Below are 16,743 nucleotides of genomic sequence, written 5' to 3' on the forward strand. Positions count from 1 at the left end.
TCCTTCCCCTGGCGAGTGAACAGCCTTTATCCAGCACCACCGGAGCTATTTTTAAACAGCAGAGAAGGCTTTTCCGCAATGTCAACTCAGGAGCTGCTCTCTCCCTGAGCTTATGGAATAGGACACATATTCTGTCCAGCTACTAAGAATACTTGTGAAGTCTTGGATGTACAGGGACCGACAGATGTCTGAGATATCCGTAGATGTGGGTGATAATTGGGGTTGAGTTCCCCTGATTTGGCTCTGATATTGGGCTGCTGCCCATGTGTTTCTGGCTGTTGACTTTATTCCCACATGACACAAACCTACCCAGGGTCTGTGTGGGATCACATCGACCCAGAGGTACAGGAAGGGAAGAGACAATATTTGTCCCTATTATGACAGGGAAAGCCTCTAAATCTTGACCATGTGTTAAGTAATGCTTCATTTCACTTGGAGCTGCCCTGATCTCCAAGGCATTAGTCATGGAGGAGGGATCTGCTCACCATGAGTAAAGGCTTTGGAATCCTGCCTCTAGTATGGAACACTGTGATAGCAGTACTGCATATGTAAATCTCTGCTTTGTACCATATGTGCATGACATTAGGAAAACACTGCATAACAAAGAGCAAATAAGGAAAGCATGTTCAACACCTCAGTCTACATTCGTGCTGCTGATTTACAGGGCCAAGGGACAAGCTCTTGATCTTATGTTCCAACAAATTGCAGGAACAAGATGCTGATAAGTTATCTGAGGAATGTGGTCCTCTAAGAACTTATGGAACCTGTCCGTAAGTCCATCCACGTGCAGAGGCAATGCAATTTTGGACAGCACTAAGAAAAGAGACCAGCCTCTACAGGTACATTTATGGCTTCCACAGATTCTAGAGAAGTCTCACAAAGGATGAGGATACTCAGGACCATGAACTTTTGTGGCTTGACCTTCCTTAATGTCAAGCAGTAGGTTCCTCAGAATAATTTACAATGACAGAGAAAGAAAGACGACAGTATTTGATCTTTTGCTTGGCTGTGGAAAAGCAGAGCATATGGCAATACAGAAAGCACATTTTCTGCTCTGCCTGTCTGCTAGTATCACTATAAGAAATCAAATTCATCAAGTTATTGCCTAGTGAATCATGTTTTTAACTGATTTTGCAGGGGAAGCAGAAACGGAAGGAGAAGGAATGGAGTTTGTTTCAAGCTTGTCTGTCCTCATCACATAAAAAAATAAAAAGAGGGAAAAAACCTCTTAGTTATTTTTGCTGTAACAGAATGGTGTTCAATGACTACACAGCAACAACACAAGTAAGTGTTGAAATTAACTCATGTCATATATCACAAAAATACACGCAGGTTCTTTGACTGCTTTAGTTTCATATATGGCTTGCAATCCACAATCCACAATGAGATGTGAGAATGTGGTTAAGAGTTGAGAAAGGAATAAAAAAACCCAAACATGTTATTCTAATCAGCAAATTCTGCAGTCTACACCATATTATCTCACTAACTCCACTTGAAATTAAACAACATCCAGTCTGAATATCTGCTCAGTTCCTGTCCTACACAGAGGTGTCAACAAGAGGGCATAAGCTGATTTTTATGATGTGAATCAAGTCTGGTGGAAACTATTACTTCTTAAATTTCAGCAGTGGGTTGGGCTGATAGATGGTATAAAATAAAGACTATCCCTGCCCTAGGGGGTTACAGTCTAAAAAAAGACCAAAGGAAAGTATTTGTCTCTTGCAAAGTGATTTATTCAATTGGTTCTCTGAGTTTATAGTCTACTTTGAAGGTGGGCACATTTGTCATGTAAATTTTAGTTTCTGTGAGAATCACAGAATAGGCCATACTGATATATGCTGATTCCAGAAATTGTGTTTGGTTAAAAAATAAAAAAAAAATATTTCCTGTCTGTTCAGACATTTTGAAGTTGAAATGATTTAATTTATTGGTCAAGAATAAGTTTTATTTCTAGACTTCTTTGAATAATGTGGCTAAAGAAAACATCTTATGGACAAAATGTGTCACTTCCAGAAGTGATTTTTTCTACATTGTTTTAGGGGAAAATTCTGGGGAAAAAACTATTCTGAAGGAAAAATATTGCAAACCTGAGAGCTGCCAAACAACCTGCTGTTCAGTAAATTCTGCCACAATGAACAAGACTAATAATTTCAAGGAAGAGTGATCATTGTGAACAAACCCGCAGCAGAGCAAAGGGCTGGACTAATTGTTGGATCAGGTAATCTGCAGGACTCTGTTTAGTGTTCGAAGTCATAATTGGGTCCCTGACCACCTGCTTTGGTCACTGGAAATGAATGCAGCTGGACTTGGCTGGTCACTCTGTCAGAGGTTTGCTAAAGGATGCACTGAGTGCTCTTGTTAGCAGTTTGTTGCTGTTCAGGCTAAAGTCAATGGAAATTGTTGTTGAGCTTAAGTCTTGTTGTCAGTAACACCAGAAGCAGTAAATGTTCTTAGGTAAAGAAATGGAATTTCCTCTCCTTTGCCACAGGGCCTTCTGAAGCACAACAGCAGGAATGCATGTTAAATAATCTACAATTCAGAATGCTTCCTACACAGAGGAGGCAAAAAAAGTAACATGGCTTAGCAGAGACTGCAGGCTTTGTGTCAGAAACCTGGTGTCCCAGTGCAGGTCTCTGCTCTGTCTCCTTCAGCAAAGGGCATAACCTCTGACCCTGCACTTTGCTTTCCTTTAGGTAATGATATCTACCCTCTTTTTAAAAAAATATTTTTAAATATACATGCAAGATAGGTTGGATCATTACAGAGCAAGCACACAAATACACACACACCCAGACAGGCCATAGTGATACATAAAATGCAGACACTCCCATGCAGAGAAATGTACTGATGACCTTAGGCTAACGACTGGAGTCTGGGTGGTACTGCTGGCATTCGCAGAGCACACACTCAAATAGCCGTGCAGGTCTGCGCAGGCAGCCAGAGAGCCCTTTTGCATGAGGCTGGCTAGCATGGATGTTCCCAGGCACGCTGAGCCATTTGGGGTAGCTGGCAGCTGCTGGGATGCTGCTGGGCAGGCAGCTCTGCTAGCTCTTCTTTAGCCTCAGAGGCCAGAGTTTATAGTCATAAGTAAGGAAAGGGGAGAACAGTTCCTACTTTCTAGAGAGCTGGGATTTTTATTTACTTATTTATCATAGCTGCTATTTCATTTAAAACTCGTGTGTATTTAGCAGGAGCCTTGCTAGATTAAATGTGGTGCAGCTGGTGGTCAAGTCTCAGAAGTGTCTCTCGTTCAATGCTTCCCACAGTGGCGAATGGCCTGGCCTCTCTTGCATAGTTTAAAATTGCTGTGTTTGGAAATGCAGAAAGGAAAAGCCTTGGGAGGAGCAAGGAAAGAAAAGGAAAATCAGGTGTGGAGAATTTCTATTTCCCCAATTTTAAGTGCAATTTTGAAGCAATCAGAAATAGTTCATTCTAGGTGGGCCCACACGTTGTAATTTTCAAACTTCCAGAGCCCTCCCACAGGATATCAGGTTATTAATGTTATTTTACCAGAAACAAATCCCACAGGTACATCATATTTTTAGTACCCTGCACTGCAGCTCACTCTGCTGAGAGGTTAAGCCAAGCAATAACTCCTTCACTGTCTGTCAGCTCCAAGTCGTACAGCAGCTCATGTGTGGTTCACAACTGCGTCTTGTTTCATGTATTGTTTGCTAGCTCAGCTACAAACTTGTGAAGTGGAACTGTTGTTCCTTAAAAGAAAAAGTTCTAGTGGTGCTTTTGCTCGCTGTGAATAGAGCCTTTCTTACAAACTTCATGCAGGGTTCCTGTCCAGTCTGGAGCAGAGTGTTTCAAAGTGTCCTTGCCAAGCCCGTTAGCACAGGCTGAGCAGCACCAGTCAAATTACTCCATCCACAGTGTTCTGGTTAGAATCATAAGCTGAAATTTACTCCATCCCAGAAGGAAGAGGCTTACCACATATTGCTCCCCTTAATCTAAGATCTTGCCCAGATACAAGTTCAGTCACATCTGAACAGCACTGTTAGTGAACCGAAAGAGTATGTGATGCTTTGGAGCCATCCTACCTCATAAACAGGGCTCAAGTTCAGAAGTTATTCAGAAGTTTATAGCAGTTCTGTACAGTCAAACCAAAACCAAAAGCACCCAAACAATGATCAATGCCTGAACTCCAACACCTCAGCATGCTTTTGGCTGTTCCATAACCAAACAAATGAGTCTAATGTCTCATTGTGTGTATTCAAACAGGAAGCTACTCTGCAAGCTCCCAGGTTGCATTTGACCCCGAATAAAACTGCTGCTTTATCAGGCAATCCAATCCTAGGTGTACTTATAGGAGACTTAAAGTATTTCATATGCAGGCAAATAACTTTATCACCCTTGACTTGCTTTATTGCTTTGTCTTTCAACACATTAGACATTATGGGATCTTCCTAAGTTTCTGCCCCAGCAGCACCTCCTTCCCTGCTACTACTAACCCTCCAGGCACTGCTTCTAGTTTGGTGACTGCTAGTTCCCAAAAATAAAAGACCCTTTTAACCTGGCTTCTGAGATGAAACAGTCTTGTTGGATACCAGACAGCACCCTCAGAAAGAGATAAATGTTATGTAGTGAAAGAGATTTCCATTGAACTTTTCATCCTCTTCAAACCAAAGACAAGAATAATAAACACATCTAAAAAATGTACTAGATTAATACAGGATTTCTATGTATTTCTTTAATGAAACATATTTTTAGGAAATTAGGTTTCTTTAGTTCATCTGTTCTTGGAACTACTCCTTTTCCTACTCTCAAGATAGTAATGAGTTTTATAAATTTGTCAGAATTACTCAACAAATGTTTTTAATAGTTAAGACACATTCCACTTCCAAAAGCTCTTTGAGGCAAAGGCTCCTCTTCATTTTTTGATGCTTGATACTCTGTGTTTGGCCAGCATGACTCAGCATAGGAACATGATTTCTATTCCCTGAATGGATGACTCAGTCTGTACATATGAGAACAGTGCCTGAAGAGCACACAGCACGTCACACACAGAAAAAGATAAAAAAAAAGAGGATCCTCTGAGAGTCTGCTTTAGAGGTATCAAACATGCTCTGAAGATATTACTGGCTTTTTCTATATAGGAATATAAATGGTCATGATTTTAAGGAAAATAAGTAATCAAATTCACCAAAAGCTCTTACACTCACCTTGGCACAAAATAATTTCCTGTTCTTTCAGTTTTTTGGGGTGTTTTTTTTTTGTTTTTTTTTTTTTTTTTTTTTTTTTTGTAAATGTATTTAATGAATAGATTAGCATTTGTGTCTGGAGAAATAAAACTCCCCTCAAATATTCCTGTGTACAAATGTGATAACTGGTTGAGTTGCTTGATGCACTATTAGAAGAAATCAGATGGTGACCGTGGTACAAAGACCATAAGGAGACAGTGCACACACACTCTCACACTCTCTTGCAAAAAGTTAAGTAAAATGGACTTAGCAAACATGCTTGCCAAAACCAAAAGCAAACATTCTCCAATGACATCAGACCCAATGCTAAGACCACAAACTTCAAGAGATGGGATGACTGGGGCGACCCTCAGTGTACAGAGGCTTTCCCCACTAAACATCTTGACAGAGGACTTGCTCTTAAAACAGCACACATGGGGCTTACTGCGTTTATGGAACACTCAAGAAAAATTAACCATTCCCCAGTTTCTCACTCCAGAACCAATAGATGGTTATGGAAGCATGGTTTAAGTCTGGAAATGCTTGACCAACATCTGCTATATTTTAATACTTTGGTTTTATAGATGCTGAAAAATGACAAGACACAGAAAAAAAGGATTAAAGCTGGTATTTTTTTCAGTCCAATGTGACTGTTATTAGGAGTTCTTAATTTTGCTCTGTTCACTGCCTAGGTATAGCCAGAGACGAGGGGGAAAGCCATCGAAGGACGAAAACAAACAAAAGCCAGGCTGCCTTGAGTCAGAGCCCATGTCTCACAAACTTGCAGTAACCTGCAGCACACCTTGACCACAGCACTCAGACACTCCAGGCAGAAGAGCCCCATGGCTAAAGAGTATGGCTAACAGGCAAAACATTTGGGCAACGGAGTACCAGTCACCCCACATTCCCACTGTGGGCAAAATATTGTAGCTCATGTTTGCCAAAGTTTATGGGTGCCATGAGGTTCTAGTTGCCTACATGGAATTGGCATCTTGCCTTCCCAGAGCAAAATGTATCCATCTGCAGAGACGTATTATTGCTTACCTCACAAGAGCTTTGGGAGTTTTAAGGATGCTACTTGAGATTTTTACCTGAAAAGTGAATAATTATAGTTCATTACCAGGCCTGAATTTTTAGATAACAAAATAGAAGTCTCAGTCACTTCATTAAAAGGTGTTTACATACCAGCACAGACCAATAGTTTGCTTCCAAGAACCCAAGGCATATGATTTAGGAATAAAGAATGCTTATGACTCTTGCACAGGACTTGCCAATAGCCCTGCTCACCTCATCAAGGAAATTTAATCCTTACCTGGTTTCTTGCTGAAAAGGCTTGTGGTGAGGCAGGCACATTTGTTGAGTGTTGGTGGTCTTGCTCTGAGCTGTGCAGTTCTGGAACAACAGAGACAGTTGCCTCTGACGGCCTCTTCAGCAAGTCCTGCTTGAGAAAGTACAGCAGCCAATGAGGTGCTGAGGTGTTCTGGGGGCTTAACCACAGTCTGTGAGACCCAAGAGACCCAAGAGAGTTTTTCTTCTCTGTGTCAGGATTTGAGCCCTGCAGAAGCACCTGTCAGGTGCATGGCTATTCAAAAATATTAATTCAAACATCAGTACAAACCACTAAAACTTCCACATTCAATTCTAAACTACAGTTCAACTGAGATAAACGACTCTCAGAGGGTACAAATTGCATCTTGACTTAAGACAGTCTGTAGCATATGAAAACAGAATCCAGCTCCTAATCAATCTTTTTTTAGGTTGGCTATGCTAAATTTCCTTTAAGGAGTTTTGACCTCTAGAGCATTATTTCCTTACCTTTCTTGCAACCTCAAAGTTTTTCAGGGGTGTTCAGTACTCCAGGGTCATGAAGCTCTTCTCTGAGGGCATCACCTGATAAGGGAATGATTTGTTTTCTATCCTGCTGTCTGTCATCCTTCTGTGAAGCATGTCTGACTCTGACACATGCTGTTGAGGTTGTGCTTTTGCTAATCATTGGACTGGTCATATTTTACTTACTACATGTTTATAAATCATAATATGGACAACAGTTGTTTTAGTGTGAACCCATGGTATTTTCTATCTTTCTTAAATCCTCTGCCTTGGTTTGACAGAGAATTCCAATCTACATATTTTAAGGAAAATGTCATGCTCATAGGTGCTGCATGAAAACTTCAAAAATTGGTATTGAAATGATTGGCAAATAAATAAATGAGAAAGAAGTAAATCCCTTTTCCCCCTGAAATTAAAAAAACCCAAAACATAAAAGGTGGTGATCTGTAGATGGAACACTAGAAGGCAAAGAAGCAAAATCATAGTTATTAAGATGGCCTGATTACTAAGACCAATCATGCTATTTCTGAGTGACAGAGTTTTGAATGTCTGTGGCTTGCAATACCAGATATCAATGTACCTGAGCAGATGCCGGGAGAAAGGGGAGAAGTGAAAGGTACTATGGTGCCTCATCCCTGGGATCTGGGGATGCTCCCTGTCATCATCTACAGAGAGGCTTTTTTCACCTCCTGCACAGAGTTCAATTAAGTTGTAGGAAAACTACCAGGAACGTTTCATAGATGGCCCTCTGCTATTTCTTTCTCTAGTTCTCTGGAGTGGCCTGCAGTCCAAAACTCAGGCCATGCCAAGAAAGGTTCCCTGCGGAGTATTACTGGATCATTGCTCAGTTCAAGCAGTCCCAAACATGGAGTCAGATTGCTATGCATAGTTCAAAGCAGATTTTCTCAAGAAAAATTGCAATCTGTGGCCATTTAGCCCTTGACGATTTTTTACCATGGCACGGTAAAACTTCTTCTATTTGCAGTTACTTGTACGAAAAGTATTTCTTTTCCTTGTTAGGCATCTTTATATTTGCAGCATTAGGGAAAGCCACCAGAATAAACACTGCTTTATAAGTCTGTGGAGTTTATTATATGGTTGTGAGCTGGGAAAAATGCTTTGTCTGTGCCTTGCCAACTCTGTGGTAGCATAAAGCTGAAGCCAGACATCAAAACATTAACTGAGAGAATGCAAAACAGACTTGACAATATTTCGTACTTACCAGAGGCTTACTCAAATTTGGAGAGGTAAATATATTTATAGCTGCTTTCAGAAGTGTTTAAACTGAACTGAACTGTGCACAAGTACTTAGTACTTTCAATACTTTAAAGGAAAGAAATAGCTCCATAGATGTAATTCAGAACTAAACACTGCCATCTTTGCTGTTATGAGTAATTATTTTACTACCTACCAAGTATTGTACATGTCACGATGAATTTAAGTAGCTGATTTTTGCTGTCTACAACCTAACCTCAGTAATTTACAGTTACGTCAGACAGGATTGCAGATTTTACCTGACACCTAATTCTGACATCACTGAAGCATATTGAACACTGGGGAGGAATTCTCTGTGGAGGACCAACTCACCCAAAAATAGCCTTATTGTGAAGCAAGACTTGAGCATTGGGAGCAGCATCTTGCCTTAATCTACCATCCACACAGCATCTCTGTAGCAGTGGGGAATTCTGTAACCGTGTTGTGACCATTATCACGATGTAGAGGTTAGAAGAGCAGCCACAGCATCTTGTTCCACATGAAACAAGGAGCAGAGACAAATGTAGCTTATAATCATCTGCAAGGGGCTGTTTCAGACAAATAAAACAAAAAACCTGGCCATGGCTTGATGCTTATGTTTTGAATGGCTTTCTTCTCTTTTGAAAGAAAACACTGCAGAGCAACTTCTTGTCCTCTACAGTCAGGACAGTCCTCCACTAGGTAGGTATAAAAATGGAATTCCACCATCAACCTTGAATATATTGTGATATATTTCTGCAAGGACAATAAAAACAATTCTACTTTTTAAAGAAATATACCTTAAATTATGCCCACTGCTCAGTACAGCTGTGTGTGTATGCTGTATTACAAGCACACTCACGCTTCAAAAATATCTTTGTGTCCTGTGTATATTTTCAAGGTGGTTTTCTTTTGTGTCCTTTTGTTCTGCTTATAATTTTCTCTCTCTGTGTATGTCCATGTTCAGATATCATTAAACCACTGGGTGTCCAAACTTTAGTGACTCCCTTGCTATGTGAGGAAAATACAATTTTTATTATAATCCTACTACACCTCATGCTACTTGTAGCTCTTTTTCCTAAGGCAATGAGGTTACTGTAATTGTGCACTGTGTATGTTTGTGTGTATGCGTAATTTGACTCAGTCTCCTCCCAGTAACCTTTGATCCTGCTGGCCAACCAATGCAATGTAACAAACACATGGCAGCTTCAGGTATTTTTAGTTCCTCCAGCAAGGAAAATAGGCCAGCAGATAGTGAGGAGAAAACCCCCAACAACTCCTCCACTGAGAAGGCTACAGTGTGGGTGTCCTAGATGAGTGCAAAGAGTGAAATGTCCAGAACTGTAGTCCTGGGAAAACAATGGGATTTTGCATCTAATGAGATAGCAGTTAACATCACTGCAAGACAAAACCAGAGAAAACCAGACTCCACCACCTCCACAGCTCTTGGATGAGTTGGGTATCACCTAGGCATGGGCTACCGTTTAGGTTGCCTCTTGAGACACGGCCACCGCCACGTTCCTCATTCAGGGGACCCCTAACTTGATTTTTACATCACCGAAGTCTACTGAACATTCAAGAAAAGTTCCCTGCATCCCTGAAGATGTGGAGCCCTTCTGTAGGCACAAGGGCCATCATGCTTTACAAATTAACCTCTGAGGGTACATGCCCTTTTCTTTCCCCTTTATTTAAGGTGCTCAGTAATTTGCTACCTTTGCAATGACTGACAATTACAGCACCTTCCAAGCTATGGAGATAGAGGAGGAGAGAGGAGAGCTCCTTGACTCAGTCTGCCTTAGCTGATGGTAGCTATTAATAGCTTAGACCTACAAATAGCTCACCTGGGGTGCTCAGCTCTTTCTGCAGTCCTGGGAATTGACTACATTACCAAGGCTACAGAGGCCCTGCGTATAAGCCAGCGAAACATCATTTTTCCAATTCTCTAATCAGCTTGCAACAGCACACCTTCTTTTGTGCTGTTGGGCTGCTCCACCCGTGGGCAGAGGCCACGTTGGCTGTTCAGCAGCACAGCTGATCCATCAGCAGGCAGACAAAGCTGGGAAAAGAGCATGCAAGTCCTGCCAACTCATCAAGCAGCATTACTTCCTCATACCCAACTGGCTGCAAATCACTCTGTCTTTCTAAAATGATGATTAGAATTGGATCAGCAAATGTAGCCTTCCACACTGTTCATTTTCCTTGTGGGAATGCCTTGTTCCTATAATAACAACGCCTTCATAAAGCCAGTAGGAAATGTTCTGGGCTTTGCAAATCGGAAGATATCTCAAACTGGAAGGGACCCATAAGGATCATTCAGCCTAAATCCCTGCCCCTCATAGGACTACATAACACTTAAATATATGACAGCATCATCCAGCCACTATTTGAACTATGGCAGGCTTGGTGCCATAACCACTTCCCTGGGGAGTCTGCTCCAGCACCCAACCATCTTCTCAGTGAAGAATCTTTTCCTAATGTTCAATCTGAACTTCCCCTGACGCAGCTTCATTCCATCTCCTCATGTCCTCTCGCTGGTCACCAAAGAGAACAGATCAGCACCTCCCTCTCTGCTGTCCCCTTGAGAAAGTCATAGACTCCAACAAGATCTCCACTCAGCCTTCTCTAAGCTGAACAAGCCCAGTGACAGCTGCTCACTTCACTGTGGAAACACCTCCAACCTTGGTGAGCCACGATCTTCATCAGTGTTTGCTTTGACTTCCAGAGGCTTTTACCTATTGTACAAGGGATAAGGGGAGACTAAATATTGTCTTATGATAAGCTTAACTTGCGGCTTTTCTGAACAAGAGACAGAAAAACTAGATAACCAAGCAGCACACCAAATAATCCCTTACCCAAATTTCAGATGAGTATTTTTGTCAAAGCCTCTGACCATGTCAGAGATCAGCAAGAGAAAGGTTGCTTCATGAGAGAGGATAAGCCAGAGGCCAAGTGTGATCCCAGCACAAGCAATGCTACCACCACCTAGGGTGTCACCCCACAGGGCAAGAATAATATGGTTCAGTAACAATCCCTTACAGGACAAGCTAAAGGATCAGGTCCAGAGGACATTTCAGAGTCCAGTCACAAGGAGCAGGAGGCAGAGCTAGAGGTCCAACCAGGGAAATAGTCACAGACAACATTGAGCGCATACATACCCACAATATAGGTCAGAGAACCAAAGGCTCAGAACTGCACCTAAATTGGGCTTCTGGGACCACTGGAAGAGGGTGTGGGAGAGGTGAGTCTGATCTGGGCTATTAAGGTCTATTAGTGCCCTAAGGGCACTGAGAAGAACTTGAAATTTTATTCATGGTCAGGTATCAGGAAAACAACTTTAGCTCTTCATGCAGTTTCTTCCCTGTGTGTGTCTGTCTGTCCATCCAGTCCCTCAGAAGAAGCTCCCACCAAACCTTCTCTGGTCCAAGATTAACAGTATGTGATGGAGTAATCACAGTGTGTACCTGCACCCAGGAAAAGCCGCTACCAACACAATGGGTGGAGCCACAGACAGTGACACCAGCTGGGAAAGAATGATTCACAGGTGATGGATCACCACCCAGCACTGGGAACCACCTGCAGGGCAAAGGCAAATCTGTGGCTGATAAATGAAATGCTTTTTGGTTTCTAGGTCAGCAAAGCAGGTTTATTGCAAAGAGTACCTGCTAATTGATCAGCTCTTCAGCTTGAAGACAAGCCAGCCTGCACACCCAGGTTTTCTTGCAGTCGGAAGCAGTGTGTAGATGTGAGGCATGGGAGAATTGGAGGAAGAATGCATGGAGATTTCAGTGTCAGGACCTGTCCAGGGCTCATGCCCACCCCAGGGAGACAGATAATAATCCCTGGAACTGCAAAACACACAGAACTAGCTTATTCCATGACAGATAGCACAACCAGGGTGGAGCAACCAGAAAAGAAATAAACCAAATGTGGTTGCAGTGTTGCCTCCTAAACCATGGGTGCCCAGCCACAATATACCCAGTAGTTGTGGTTATCCAATCTTCAAAGTCAATAAGAGGGCAAGAGAATGCTCATGAAAATGAGTTTACATATTGTACTTTGATACCATATCAACACAGAGTGAGGAATGGCACCTACTGGATACCTCCCATACCCTGAAGCATCACTGCAAGATTCTTCTTAGTGTTTGAATATTAAAGCTATCATAGGGTAAAGTGATGTTGCTGTGAGGTTAAAAGCCAGAGCAGGACTTAATATTTTAGCAATGTCATGTTCACTGGATGATAAAGGAGTTTTCTAACTCAGAACTTTGATATAAAGCCCATACATTTACATTGACTTATTTTTTTTCCCCCAGAATTAGCCTCCGTGTTGGAGCTTTGTTGCCACTATAGCTAATGGTACAAAAATATTTGTGTGAATGCAAACACTGGAAAGGGCAGAGAAAAAAACTTTCCCCTTTTATCTATTAGGAAATTTCTAAAAAGTTGGCACATAAAAAAACTGCAGAAGAAATTTACCTTATTTTTATAGTGTGACATAGTGTCAGGTCATGCTGGCTTTGGCTGTAATCTTATCAACAGTATCTCATCCTTTAGGAATCCCTGCTACAATTTCAGTTGGAGTACCTTTCTGGAAAAAGAGGACTCTTGAGAAAGACAAGCAGTTGTACAAGATGACCTAATAGTTGAATAATCTTTTCCCTTTAGGCAAAGCATGAAAAAACATGAAAGCTACCAAACAGGGTGATCAGAAATAACTGGAAATACGTGTCCTGAAGGGTGGTACATGATAGATCCCGAGAGTCACTCAAAACCTCACTACCAGTTATTTGCCCCTTTTAAAGCCGAGGGTCTTTGGAGATTGACACTTTTTTTCCCCTTTATTATCTTTGATAAACACACACACACACATGCACACACATACTCACACACTTTCACATTTACAAACAGGTGGTGCCGGGATCTACACAGATATGTACTGCTAATGGAAAATAAATGGCAGTATAGGAGCCCTAGAGATTCAAGAACTTTCCTATTCTTATGTGAGGGCATATGACTGAACCGACAGACTCTCCCTTCAGGTATCTGCCATACATATGTTGCACAAAGATGCACCCATTATACTCTACTTTGTTGATCATGTATTTCCTCAAGTTTTCTCCTCAGAGCTAATTCAGCATAATGACAGTGGACTGTAAAAACCATTACTTAGGACAATATTAATACGCATTTTGTTTAATGGGGCCTTGTTAACTCACTGCCAAGTAATACGTAAGCAAATCATCATTCATTAGGGAAGCTTGAGTAATGTTGTAAGGACCCAGTTTGCTTAAAGACTCTGAAGTTATTGCTGGGCACATGTCCAGTGTTTCTTCAGATTTGCAGGAGCATAGAAAGAGTATTTTCCCCCTTAAGTAACCTTTGTATTCTTCTGCTTTTTAGATGTGTATTTAAATACAAAAATTCACATGAACATAATACCTGAGAAGTTACTGTCTTAATAAAAAGCAATTATAGGTGGTAGGTAAATTGCTGGTCCCAGTTCCAAACACATTGATTTCTGTGGGGGTTTAGTGACCTGCCAAAGACTAAAATTTGACTTCATGTTCCCAGAAGGGGTTATGGTTGAGAAATCTGAAACCATGTAACCTTTGTGCATTCATTAAATGTGTAAGTAATAGAACTGCTGGTGTACAAAGTACTTTCGGACTATGCCCATGAGACTGGCTGTCAGCCTTTTCAGAGAACAACCTTGCCTCTTTCCTTTCCTTGAAATTGAATGCAAAAAAAAAAATACAAAATCCCCCAGAACAGGCTGACTAAACCTGTAGGGTTAGGGTAAGGGGAGTGAAATTCAGGCTTTTCTGAGACAGATTAGCAGCAAGTGATCTTGGTAGTTTGGGGTGTCAGATGGTTTGTGCTAGTTATCAGACACATTAGAGAGGGAGTCAGAGCATCCTGCAGCTAAACCATATTGCAGCAGGGAGACTGGCTGGCCTTAGTGGCAGCAGATGGGTAGGCAGACTGGAGATGTCTGTAGTGGGACATCTGTGCCCGGGGACTGCTGCACCACACCTGAGTCAAAGAGACTACAAGGATAGCTCTGGAGAGCAGGACTGCAGGCTGGCTGCTAGTGGCTGGCAGAACATCAGGGAGGGAAGGTATATGGAGCTTTTATGGAAAAGAGAGGATTTATGACTCTAGGGAAAAGAGCAAGGGAAGACAAAGGATAAATGCCACCTCAGTTGCCAGGATCAGCAGTGAGACTCACAGCTCTCCAGTTTGGAAGTAAACAACTGATAGCATGTGTTTGTAGCCCAGAAAACCAACCTTATCCTCATCTGCAGCAACAGAAGTGTGGCTAGCAGATCAAGGGAAGTGATTCTTCTGTTCTGCTCTGGTCTCTTGAGACCCCACCCAGAGTGCTGCATCTGAGGAAAGACGTGGACCTGTTGGAGTGAGTCGAGGAGGTCACAAAGCTGCTCAGAGGGCTAAGGCACCTCTCCTACAAAGACAGGCTGAGAGAGTTGGGGCTGTTCAGCCTGGAGAAGTGAAGGTTCCATGAAGACCTATTGGGGCCTTTCAATATTTAGAAGAGGTTTAGAAGAAAGATGGGGACAGATTTTTAGTAACAGGGCCTGTTGTGATAAGACAAGATGTAATGGCTGTAAACTAAAAGATCATGTAGATTCAGATTAAATATAAGGAAAAAAAACTGTGATGAGTTTGGTGAAATACTTGTACAGGTTGACCAAGAGGTTGTAGATGTCCCATGCCTGGAAACATTCAAGATCAAGTTGGACTGGGCTCTGAATGCCTTGCAGGGTAAGAGTTTGGGTTTGGCAAGTCTTAATGAGTCTACAAAACTGAACAACTCAAGACTCCCATAAAATAGGTGTTTAAGTAGTCTTGAAGTAATTTTAAAATTTGCCTGACTTATGGTAAGACCTGAAGAGAATGTAAGAGATGAGTTCTACCCCTGCTTTGGCCCACCGTGAGATGCTTTAAAGGAGGTTGTTCTTCCATGTGTAAAGAGAAATCTCTCAAAATAAGTCTTTAACTTGTCTCAAAAGTGTTCTAAAAAAACTGAGAACACCAGACCCAAGAGTAGCCTGCCCCCACACACAGGCATAGCACATCCTCATGGAGGCTCAGAAAAAGAACGGGCAATGCTGTGTCTCAAATGCTTTTACATCTGGCTGGCAGAAGGTTATCTCCAGCCTGAGGTGCAGACAGTGATATATTACCCTGGCTTGTGAAATATCTAAGACAGAGAGGCTTAGACAAGCCCTGAAGTGAATGCTATAGATGTGTTTCCTAAGAAAAAAGTTTAAGTCCCAGGAACAAACCTGAGCAGTAGGCCCTTAGTACGGCTCTGTTTTGTTCTACTGCAATAAGCTGTCCCCAAGGTTTGGGGTAGGGGTATCCCCCACAAGCTGGTAGGTATTAGGCTGCATTAATTTTGACAATGCTCCCAAACTATCCCACCTCCTCTTGTACCCTTAACTGTTTTAACACATCCCCATGACATTATCAGGGCATGAAACAAATGCCCTCAGATGTACTACATGCTCTGGAGGAGCACAACGCAGTCCTCACATTAGTTCATTCACTCTGAACAAAAAATGACAGCTTGCAGTCAGGAGGGCATTGAATGCTCTGCTGACTCTGAGTGTGGATGTCTCTCTACATCTGCACCTGCAGGCAGAAGTACAAGAGTTTCCCTTTGGAAAGAAGGCACGCAAAGTTGCAGGGTGGTGATACAAACCTCCATCAGTTCTGACTCTCCCTTTTCTCAGTGGGCAGATGCCTTTCCTGCAACTTCAGAGATTCCTCTCCTATGAAAAGACATCAAAGTTTTCAATTCAGCCCCACGTTTTCTAAAAATAATTTAAAGGAATTATTTCCCAACTTTCCCTTCTTTTCTACATTCCTCATGCCCTATGTTGAGTGCAACACCTTCAAATGGCAACAAGTCACAGGAGATATTGGCAATCTTCCTGTTTCCTAAAGGAGAACCATTTCTTTAATGACCACAGTGGGACCAAGACCAGTTCTTTCCTAATTTATTTGTCACTGAGCGCAGCACTTGGAAAATACATGTTGCGATGCCTGGTGCATTCCTGTGAGAGGTATATCAACTTCCAGTCCCGTGGCAACAGCTGTACTCAAAGATGCAGTGCATGTGTTCTGAATTGCATTGTTATGCACATACTCACACATGTAAATATGTTGCATTGTTTTTGTGATCATGATCAAGATGTCTATGCAAAGTCGATGTTAATCTCACATTCAGGCACTGGGGCAGAACTTCCACTGCAAAAACAGATCAGTCAGGTGTTGCACAGGGTTGCCAGGTTCCCAAAAGGCTGTAGCTCAAACAGTTGGCCCCTCAGAAACAACCCTGTGCTGTGTTTGCTTCTCCCTTTTGTCCACTGCTGCCTGTAAGTGTGTTTACATGCATAGAGCATGTCCTTTGTAAGCAAACACTGGGAGAAGGAAGATATCTGTGACATGGGTACATACATGTAAGT

The sequence above is a fragment of the Corvus kubaryi genome, unplaced genomic scaffold (assembly GCF_017639235.1).
Source record: "Corvus kubaryi isolate FWS band 111438036 unplaced genomic scaffold, C.kubaryi_AGA036_p1.0 37398, whole genome shotgun sequence".
NCBI classification, from domain to species: domain Eukaryota; kingdom Metazoa; phylum Chordata; class Aves; order Passeriformes; family Corvidae; genus Corvus; species Corvus kubaryi.